The 11,338-nt window shown below is 37.2% G+C and overlaps 1 long non-coding RNA gene across 1 annotated transcript in view; it reads right to left on the bottom strand.

Annotated features, from left to right (window-relative positions):
* Nucleotides 1-8,246: 8,246 nt before the first annotated feature.
* LOC133254005 (uncharacterized) overlaps nt 8,247-11,338 on the bottom strand; it is a 104,833-nt gene continuing 101,741 nt past the window's right edge. Inside the window, exon 3 of the long non-coding RNA XR_009738529.1 lies at nt 8,247-8,449. This is a non-coding gene — a long non-coding RNA (uncharacterized LOC133254005). The remainder of the gene's footprint in view (nt 8,450-11,338) is intronic.

Genomic DNA, 11,338 nt, shown 5'->3' with positions numbered 1-11,338 from the left:
GGCTATTTAAAACAGGTATGTACATTTGAATTATTCCCTAGGAAAATTGCTTGTCTCTTTCTTTGATGCTAGAAGTGGCATTACAGCTAATCTATTTAAGTGTTACCATCTGAATGTTCATGCATTCAGTCAATATAACCAATGCAGTCAATATAATCATTTATCTTTAAGTACTCAGGCTTTCATAATACCTAATCAAATGCTTCTTTTGAATAGTAAAGTTATTTGTCACACCTTTGCTTTACATTTTATAGACTTCCTAGTTTAAACATAAAATCCTGCAGCTTTTAAAATAAATTCCTGTAAACTAAAAGCTTATTGTTTGAAGAAGAAATGCCCCCTTCTAGATTAAAAAAAAATCTTTTTTTTTTTTTTCTTAAAGCCTGACAGGCCTCTCAGATAAATGTGACACTATAAATATCTCTGTTTCATCGGGTGAGATTATTATAGGATATAAGACAGAATTTCTTTTAGCTATGAAATCCAGGATGAGGTTTCACACAAAATAAGGTAAGGAACATATTTTCCCTTAAAAGCCTGGGCTTTGCCTCATAAATATTAGTGGACAGAGTAATAAGATATGGCCCTCACTGCACAGTCTCTTTCCTGTTAGTTGTTAGGTTCAAGCAGAAGAAAAGGGCTGAAAACAGGGAGGAACTGGTCCAGAATGCAGCACACTCTTCCTGCACTTAAACAAGTAGGATGGGGAGTCAAGTGTGATGTTCAAAACTCAGCATCCTCTCTGAGAAAGGGAGAAAGCTTCTCTCTTTTCTGCCTCAGTTGGGGTGAATTTCTCCATCTGTATTTTGCTCTCACTACTTCTTCAATCAATTATCTTGGTATTGAAATTCTGGAACTGAATCAGCTTTCCATTCTCATCAAATTCTTTTTTAAATTGTCTCTTTGGCTGTTACTAGATGGAGTCTAGAATGAAACAAGGACTAGAATGTGGTGCCTTCATGTAGGGGGAAAAAAAAAAAAACTTCTGCACAATGAATTATTGCAATGAAGTCTTGACTGATTTAGGAAGAAAAGAAGGACCCACAGAGACTGCCTTGTGAAACACTCTGCAGGTCCAGCTTAGTCAAGAAAGAGTTGGTAAAGAAAATAAATATGGTATAAAGAAAATAATAAAGAAAAATGAAAAACCAGAAAAAAATGCAAGAAAGGGTCTGTACAGGCTGGAATTTCTAAGAAGCTTTGAGCTCTCAAAGTGAATGAAATGCTATTCATATGAATGGACCATATCATTAACAGGCATAACCCTCTTCTTACTCTTTGGGGGGGAGCATATGAGTCTTTTCCTCTCTTATGACTTTCTATTCAAGGTTTAACTCTTTTCACCTACCCTGTTTACTCTGTAGATAGATTTTCAGAGCCTCCCAATAGTTCACGGTGTGCTTATGGGTCTGGAGTCTCTAGCTGCACATCTATCAACAGTGGCTGGGGAGGTAAGTGTTATATTTCACCATGCTTTTCTTTATTGATCTGTGGTTGTGGGCCTTGCTACCTCTCCTTTTCTATGCGGTAGGCTAAGTTGGGTTAAATCTCAGTATTTCCTTTGTAAACATATACAATTTTCTGTGCAATCTCCCAGGAGATGATTAATTAAAAAAAAAAAAAACACATGAATGATAACTCTGCTATGCTGCTTGCTGCTAAGTTGCTTCAGTCGTGTCCGACTCTGTGCGACCCCATAGACAGCAGCCCACCAGGCTCCCCAGTCCCTGGGATTCTCCAGGCAAGAACACTGGAGTGGGTTGCCATTTCCTTCTCCAATGCATGAAGGTAAAAAGTGAAAGTGAAGTCGCTCAGTCATGTCCGACTCTTAGAGGCCCCATGGACTGCAGCCCACCAGGCTCCTCCATCCATGGGATTTTCCAGGCAAGAGTACTGGAGTGGGGTGCCATTGCCTTCTCCGAACTCTGCTAATGTGATATCTAAACTAATAATGTACATTACATTGTCATCTTGTGTCAGACATGTTGGCATGTGCTCAGTCATGTCCAACTCTTTGAGACGTCATGGACTGTAGCCCACCAGGCTTCTCTGTCCAAGCAAGAATACTGGAATGGATTTCCATTTCCTACTCCAGGGAATCTTCCTGACCCAGGGATTGAACCCCCATCTCTTGGCATCTCCTGCATTGGCAGGCGGGTCCTTTACCACTGTACCACCTGGGATACCATTGTTCATTTTAGATATATACTAAAGAAGAAAATGATACTTTCAAGTACCTAGTATTTCAAATTTTCTATTGCATATTCCAACCACTCCTAGTTCCTTCTACAACTAGCTACTATTTATTTCACACTTACACATTCTAGAACCTCACTTTAGCCATTTAGAGAGAGTTAATTCAACTATTGTCATGATCTTAAATTAATATTCTCATAATACAGATAATCAAGCAGAAGCTGAGAGAGGTTGAGTAATTTGCTTATCACAAAGCTAGTAATAGAAAGTCTAAACATTCATCTTTCTCTCTCAATTCATTTCCTTAATCACTTAAGTTTTCCTCCCTAAACCCCTAATTTGAAAAAGCCGCAAGAACTTAATAATGATTAATTATTTTCAACTACAAAACATTTCATGCCTTAAAGACCAATTTCACTGTAGGGGACACCTAACATATCTGTTCCTTCTGATTGGTTTATGCAGAAATATGTCTTCATTAGGTACAAAGTTTTGGAAAAGTGCATTTATAAATGTACCTTTCAAAATAAAGGTTGTACTTGGCAATGAACAAAATTCTTCTAGTCCAAAGTAAAGTTTGTACTTAGGATCATCCCCTCAAAGGTGAAAATTAATGCTAAAAGTAGAAATAAGTGAAATGAGGTCAACTAGCACACCAGGTTTCATCTAATGAGAAAATGACTTGTCATCAAAAGGTTTGAAAATATTCCTTGAAATACTTATCTATCAATTGTGTCTTCTCCCTTACGTTTTGTATCACCAGTATCTGGCTTCTCCTTCTTGACATCTAGATTAACAATCAAAATAGTTCTCTTATTGTCAAGCAGGAATGTGGAAGGATGTGCTTTATTGGCAGAAGGTGTGGATTCATGCCTCTGACCAAAGTCTGGCTGAGGAGTAGGCCTAAGAATAACCCTGGCCTAGGAGCTGCCAGAATCCTGGTAGACAAGATGAACCGAGGAATCAAGAAGTAGATAAATAGTCCAAAGATGGAATATACTAGAGTGAGGACTTGGTTGAAATGAATTAGCATCAAGAACCAGAAGAAAGTCAAACTGAAAATCAGAAAATGTTTTCAAGGTTGTTTGGGAAAAGATTTGGTTGGGATTTAGAACTATCCTTAAGAGAGCTGAGATAGAACAAGATGGTTATATCAAAATCTCTTCCTCAGTCTAGGCAGAGAATCTCCACAAATATCGTCTACATATATACCCAAACTGAAGTAAATATTTTCCTGAGCCAAATCTGATCATTTGCTTCCTACGTAAGGGGTAAATAGATATAGGACATAAATAATTTGGAACTGGATTGAACTAAGTAGATTCATATACAAATTTCTGTATCCAGAATGTGCCTCTAATGGAAACTTTCCTGACTGAGATTAACCCTAAATTTTCATAATCATATGAATTTCCTAGAGGCAACAAATTCAACATGATAGTTTGGAGAACAAAGAAGAGAACTTATATAGATTAAGCATTAGTCATTTGGTTAACTCCTACTTTGTATAGACAGTTAATGGCTCCAGATATCTTCGTCCTGTTTTTCTACAGGCATTAGCTACTATGTGGTTATTATGTATTTCCTTGCTGCAATTGAATCTGAGTTTTTGGGAAATTTGCCATTTGAAGTAGTTACTACCTCGAGAGGAGTACAGATCTAACTTCTGTTATTCAGTTGAGGAATGCCATGCAGCCTATCCACAAGCTATGGATATAGTCAACAGGTTTTATAAGGTAAAAGAATGTAATGATATTTTTATAAATAGACTGAATGAAAACACTGAATGAAGTTCTTCTGTTGGGATTGATGATTTAAAAATAGACTAAACTTCACATTTACATGCATATGAAATTATGTTAGAGCTTTGTCCCTTCCCCCTCTAATCGTTCTGCTAAGTATCCTGAAGTGATCCTAAATAGTTAATAGCAAATTGGCATAATTGTATTTATAAAAACATGTTTTCAATAGAATTCATGTAATAATCACAAATTATGTTTTCCTCTGCAAACAGAACAGCATAAATCTTTGTACAAAGCAAAAAAGTTAAATGATATCTTTAAGTCTTAAAATCTATTCTGAAAATAAATTTCATTTCTGAACAATCAGCTAGGTGAGTATGTCACAATGTTCTTTTTCAGGAATTCATGATACTGGTAATTAAATGTATTTTAATTTACTTTAAAATATTTTATTGACCTAAATCTTATTCATTCTACAGTATCTACAATCCAGAAAGATAGTTTCCACTACCAGCAGTATTCCTCAGTATGACACAGATGAGGACACAGCGATCTTTAAGATGTGGGTGGCCCATCAAGCTGCCATTGATGTGGCAAAACCGAAGTCCAGTGATGTGTAAGAGAATTGCTTTATGTATGGTAATTAAACTGTTTTTTTTTTTTCTGGCATAGTAAAATATAATGTTTAAGTTTTGGTTGCCTCAAATGTTCATTGCTCATATTTTCCATATGAGGAAATATTTTCCTGAAATATTTTCCATATTCCAGTAAATAGTTTTTCCATTTTTACTTGCAGTTCATCTAAGAGTAACATATCAGTTATATATCTTGAATGTAGCTTTTCTTTGTTAATACTTGTCAGTTCACTCTTTCAATGATGTCTCCTTAATTTGAAAATTTTTCTGTGTAGACCAATTTCTCATTTTTTTTTCCTTTACTATTTAATTATTTTTCTGGTTTAAAAAAATAAACCTACCCAGTGATCTTCAATGGATTGGTATTTTTTGTATGTTTCTCTGTGTGTGTAGAGTCCTATTTATTAATAGTTCATCACTAACTGTGATGTTTCTTCTCTCACTCTACAATATTATCAAAGACTCTTCTCATCATGTCAACATTAGAGCAATACCTCTCAAAATCAATCATTGCCTTGAGTCTTCCCCTCTTATTAGGAACTTGGGCTGCCATCACCAAATACTATAAATTAGTTGTTTTGTATCACAGAAATTTATTTTCTCACAGTTCTGGAGGCTGCAAGTTCAGAACTAGGGTGCCAGCATGGTCAGCTTCAGCTGAGGGCCCTCTTTCTGGCTTGCAGATGACTGCCTTCTTGCATCATAGCATCTGTGGCTTCACATGGAGAAGAGAGAGAGAGAGAGAATCTGCACTCTAGTCTCTCTTCCTCTTTAGTATGAACTTCAACATGTAAATTTTCAGACTATCATATCTTTTTTCTTAAATTTTGAAGTCACCATTTCTCAGTATTGTTGTCCACTCTGACATCATAGAACGTGCTTTTAACATTTTATTCAGTTTTTATGGTTGTTTTCTGCAAGAGAGAATTGAGCATGCCATTTAAGTCTTTAAATTAAATGAACTCAAGAGAAACCATCTGTTGTTTGTTTGTCCCCTGCCCTTGGCCCCTGTTATGTCCTATTCAAGAAGGTGATTTGATTACTGTGGCAAATTTCTAGTCCACTTCTTATTTCCTAGGAATTAGGAGCAATTATATAAGCATATACACACAATAAACATGAGTCAATGATGTATGTTGTTGAAGAATTTTCAGAAATTTCTTTTTTTTATTTAATTTTATTTTTTTACTTTACAATATTGTATTGGTTTTGCCATATATCAAAATGAATCTGCCACAGGTATACATGTGTTCCCCATCCTGAACCCTCCTCCCTTCTTCCTCCCCATACCATCCCTCTGGGTCATCCCAGTGCACCAGCCCCAAGCATCCACTATCCTACATCGAACCTGGACTGGTGACTTGTTTCATATATGATATTATACATGTTTCAATGCCATTCTCCCAAATCATCCCACTGTCTTCCTCTCCCACAGAGTCCACAAGACTGTTCTATACATCTGTGTCTCTCTTGCTGTCTCATATACAGGGTTATTGTTACCATCTTTCTAAATTCCATATATATGCGTTAGTAAATTGTATTGGTGGTTTTTTTTCTGGCTTACTTCACTCTGTATAATAGGCTCCAGTTTCATCCACCTCATTAGAACTGATTCAAATGTATTCTTTTTAATGGCTGAGTAATACTCCTTTGTGTATATGTACCATAGCTTTCTTATCCATTCATCCGCTAATGGACATCTAGGTTGCTTCCATGTCCTGGATATTATAAACAGTGCTGTGATGAACATTGGGGTACATGTGTCTCTTTCAGTTCTGGTTTCCTCAGTGTGTATGCCCAGCAGTGGGATTGCTGGATCAGAAGGCAATGGCACCCCACTCCAGTACTCTTGCCTGGAAAATCCCATAGGCGGAGGAGCCTGGTGGGCTGCAGTCCATGAGGTCCACTTAATTTGCTAAGAGTCAGACACGACTGAGCGACTTCCCTTTCACTTTTCACTTTCATGCATTGGAGAAGGAAATGGCAACCCACTCCAGTGTTCTTGCCTGGAGAATCCCAGGGACAGGGGAGCCTGGTGGGCTGCCGTCTATGGGGTCGCACAGAGTCGGACACGACTGAAGTGACTCAACAGCAACAGCAAGGCAGTTCTATTAGATAACCTATTTGTTATACTGGCTCATAGTATCCAGCCCCTAAACTGTGTTTGTGGAAAACAAGTGATGTTAGACATTGGTGGCACAGAAATTAGATATAGGAGAAACACAATGAGAAAGCACCAAGAGTAAATCTAGTAGAAGTAAGAGTTAGTTAAGATGCTACAATTTTTTAAAGTTGTGATTCAAAGATTTGCCATCTCTGCTGCTATGTAATAGATTCTTCCCTGGTGGCTCAGAGGTAAAACATCTGCCTGTATCCAGGAGACGTGGGTTTGCCCACAGGGTGGGAAAGATCCCCTGGAGAAGGAAGTGGCAACCCACTCCAGTACCCTTGCCTGGAAAATCCCATGGAGGAAGGAACCTGGTAGGCTACAGTCCTTGGGGTAGCAAAGACTGGAACATTACCGAGTGACTTCACTTTCACTTAGATTCTTCAGCTAATGTAGGCATAATGTAGAAGATAGTGTGAGGAATAATTACAATATACTGAAATTGTAGGTTTGGTTCAGTCAACTATTTAATAAATAGCATAAAATTCCTAAGGAACATGGGAGAAAAGACACATTTAGAGTTTAATTTGCGTTTAAATGAAGTATTTTGTAACTCATGCAGCTAACTTTGTGTCCTTCCTTTAGCTCATTCTATTCTTCTGAAACTGAATGAGACTTCGCCATGGACTTTCTACTGGCCACAGAATTTTTTGAGGCAGTATTATATCGCCCATACTTTGAAAGTTCAGCAGAATTCCTAGTGGGTTTCCCACACAGGCTACTCACAGATCAGGATCGCAATGTTCTCATGAGTAACTTCAGCAGACAGGAAAAAGCATTGATGACTATAGCAAAACTCACTACAAAAATAAACAAAAGCACAGGTATGATTATGAGTTATACTATCCATGAAGCCTAAATGAACCAAAGTCATTTGAGAACTAAATATATTTAATGATCCGTTAAACAGGAATGATTGAGTACCTGCTATATTATAGATATATTGAGGAATATTACGACAGTTACTGAAAACTACCCTTCCAGGACCTCACATATCATGTAGCTTCTGCAATAGTGACAGCTTTAAAATCAACACTTTTATATGTCTCTTCCTAAAATTCTTATTGCTACCCCCAAAATATTCTGGGTTCTCGCTTAGGATTCAAAATTGCTAGTCTGTGAAAATCTGGCTCTTCATTATTGTTGTGTCATTCTCCCTAGTGTAAAGTGTGCTCATCCACCAAGACAGAGAAGATAAGAAACAGAGATGGTTGGGCTGGAAGTAGGAAGACTGGGTGCAGACAGACAGTCATATAAAATTTTTGAGCATCAATTAAATAATGAATATTAAGCTTCACACATCATTTTATTTTTTGTCCTTAGGTACGGTATGAAATTCATAGCATTGTTTACATTTTTAAAGAAAAAGTTCATTTGACATTAAATAACATGTCCAAAATGATATACTTTGTAAGTAGCTGAAGCAAACTTAAACTACAGCTTGTTTAAATTTAGTGTTTGAGGTTTTCATTTTTCTTCACTATCTAATATAACCTGCATTGAAAATATGAAAGTTTTGATGAACTAGTAAATCTTACCCATTTAAATCTCAATTGTTTAGAATTAGAACTGTGGAGTCTTTTCAGTTCCAGCCCATTTTTTTCATGGATTAATCCTAAGGATCAGGGAAGCTAAGTTGCAAATATCACTTAGTTTTAGGGACAGTTGGACAGCAACCAGGTTTCCATTCTCACAGGAAAAGGTTCACTCTAGAAACAAAACATTACAAACAAGAGTAAGAAAGGAGTTATGATGGGTCTCAACAATTTGTGCTTAACTTATTCCATAAAATATTGTGGTTATTACATTGTGTGAGAATTTTTTGAATACATCTCATTCTCAAGTAAGGGAAACAGCTCATCATTTATTATATATGCTGCCAAATGAGCAGAAGAGAAATAGCCCTTCTTTTATGCTGTTAGATTGTCCAACACAATGCATTTCCCTGTATCCTTTGACAAGCCTAATGGTCAGACAGTGTTGCTAATATATTACAAATCCTGTAATTAGGATTTTTATCTTATTTTACGTATTTTTAGATTTCAAAGTTGCATTCATAATTTTACTAACTGGAAACATAAATGTTTCTATTTTCACAGGAGGTTTGTTATTAACAATTTGGAAGAAGCTCATGACTTCAAAATTTGCTCGGGCTACAGGACGTTTCTTCATTAAAAAGCTACTCTTTTTTTTTTTTTTTCCTTTTTTTTTTTTATATTTTATTTTATTTTAACTTTAGAATATTGTATTAGTTTTGCCAAATATCGAAATGAATCCGCCACAGGTATACCCGCGTTCCCCATCCTGAACCCTCCTCCCTCCTCCCTCCCCTACCCTCCCTCTGGGTCATCCCAGTGCACCAGCCCCAAGCATCCAGTACTGTGCATCGAACCTGGACTGGCGACTCATTTCATACATGATATTATACATGTTTCAATGCTATTCTCCCAAATCTCCCCACCCTCTCCCTCTCCCACAGAGTCCATAAGACTGAGCTATACATCGGTGTCTCTTTTGCTGTCTCGTACACAGGGTTATTGTTACCATCTTTCTAAATTCCATATATATGCGTTAGTATACTGTATTGGTGTTTTTCTTTCTGGCTTACTTCACTCTGTATAGTTAATACCAATTGAGTAGCCTAAATTTATGCTATTATGTGTAGATCAGTTTAATTCCATGAATAAAAGCAATCAAATGTTATAATGACTGTGAAAATTTGTGGTTCTTATTATCCCTGCTTCATCTTTGTATTTTCAAAGTTACCAGCCAATAAATCCCCCTGCAACCCTCCACTCAGAATTGAGCTACCTACCTGGTTGAAGCTAATTAGTTTCATAGAATGCCTGAGTTACACATGAATAGGTCAATATCTGTGCCAAAGACAGGTTACACTATTCATATTTAAGATTTTGATACTATCTTCAATGCTCATTCATAGATTGCCAGGTAGGCAGGGAAAATTCTCCTCCAAGAGATTATTCTTATAAGATACAACTTTGGGCATTGAAGACACATTTTAAGTAATTTATATTCTAGGACTGAACTCCAAGTACATTGCCATATGAGCACATTTATCAATTCATGTAATGAATGAGGCTACTGTTTTAGTGTCTGAGCACATGGAGAAATCATTTCACCATCAAGTAGAAAATTTCTGAGCTACTCTAGTGTAAGACCCAGTTCCCCCTTCAGTCAGTCTCTCCCATCAGGAGCTTCCAGAAGCTCTTATCCTTCTCCATCAGGGGGCAGACATACTGAAAACCACAATCACAGAAAACTAACCAATCTGATCACATGGACCACAGCCTTGTCTTACTCAATGAAACTATGAGCCATGCCATGTAGGGCCACCCAAGATGGATGGGTCAGGGTGGAGACTTCTGAAAACATGTGGTCCACTGGAAAATCAAATGGCAAACCACTTCAGTATCTTTGCCTTGAGAACCCCAAGAACAGTATGAAAAGGCAAAAAGATAGGAGGACACTAAAAGATGAACTCCCCAGGTTAGTACTTGCCAAATATGTTATTGCAGATCAGTGGAAAAATAACTCCAGAAAGAATAAAGAGACAGATTCAAAGCAAAAACAACACTCAGCTGTGGATGTGACTGGTGATGGAAGTAAAGTCCAATGCTGTAAAGAGCAATATCACATAGGAATCTGGAATGTTAGGCTCATGAATCAAGGCAACCGGGAAGTGGTCAAACGAGATGGCAAGAGTGAACATCGACATTTTAGGAATAAGCAAACTAAAATGGACTGGAATGGGTGAATTTAACTCAGATGGCTGTTGTATCTACCACTGTGGGCAAGAATCTCTTAGAAGAAATAGAGTAGACATAGTCAACAAAAGAGTCTGAAATGCAGTACTTGGATGCAATCTCAAAAATGACAGAACATCTCTGTTTGTTTCCAAGACAAACAATTAAGTATCACAGTAATCCAAGTCTATTTCCCAACTAGTAATGCTGAAGACACTGGAGTTGAATGGTTCTATGAAGACCTACAAGACCTTCCAGAACTAATACCTCCCCCCCCCAAAAAAAAATGTCCTTTTCATTATAGGGGACAAGAATGCAAAACTAAGAAATCAAGAAATACAAGGCAAATTTGGCCTTGGAGTACAGAATGAAGCAGGGCAAAGGCTAATAGAGATTTTCCAAAAGAATGCACTGGTCATAGCAAACACCCTTTTTCAACAACACAAGAGAAGACTACACATGGACATCACCAGATGGTCAATACCAAAATCAGATTGATTATATTCTTTGCAGCCAAAGATGGAGAAGCTCTATACAGTCAGCAAAAACAGGACCAGGAGCTGACTGTGGCTCAGATCATGAAATCTGTATTGCAGAATTCAGACTTAAGTTGGAGAAAGTAGGGGAAACCACCAGACCATTCAGGTATGACCTAAATCAAATCCCTTATAATTATACAGTAGAAGTGAGAGATAGATTCAAAGGATTACATCTGATAGACAGAGTGCCTGAAGAAATATGGATGGAGGTTCATGACATTGTGTAGGAGATCAAGACCACCCCCAAGAAAAAGAAATACAAAAAGGCAAAATGTTCACCTGAGGAGGTCTTACA

The sequence above is a fragment of the Bos javanicus genome, chromosome 9, assembly GCF_032452875.1.
Source record: "Bos javanicus breed banteng chromosome 9, ARS-OSU_banteng_1.0, whole genome shotgun sequence".
Lineage (NCBI taxonomy): Eukaryota > Metazoa > Chordata > Mammalia > Artiodactyla > Bovidae > Bos > Bos javanicus.
This window is presented reverse-complemented; position numbering and strand designations above follow the sequence as displayed.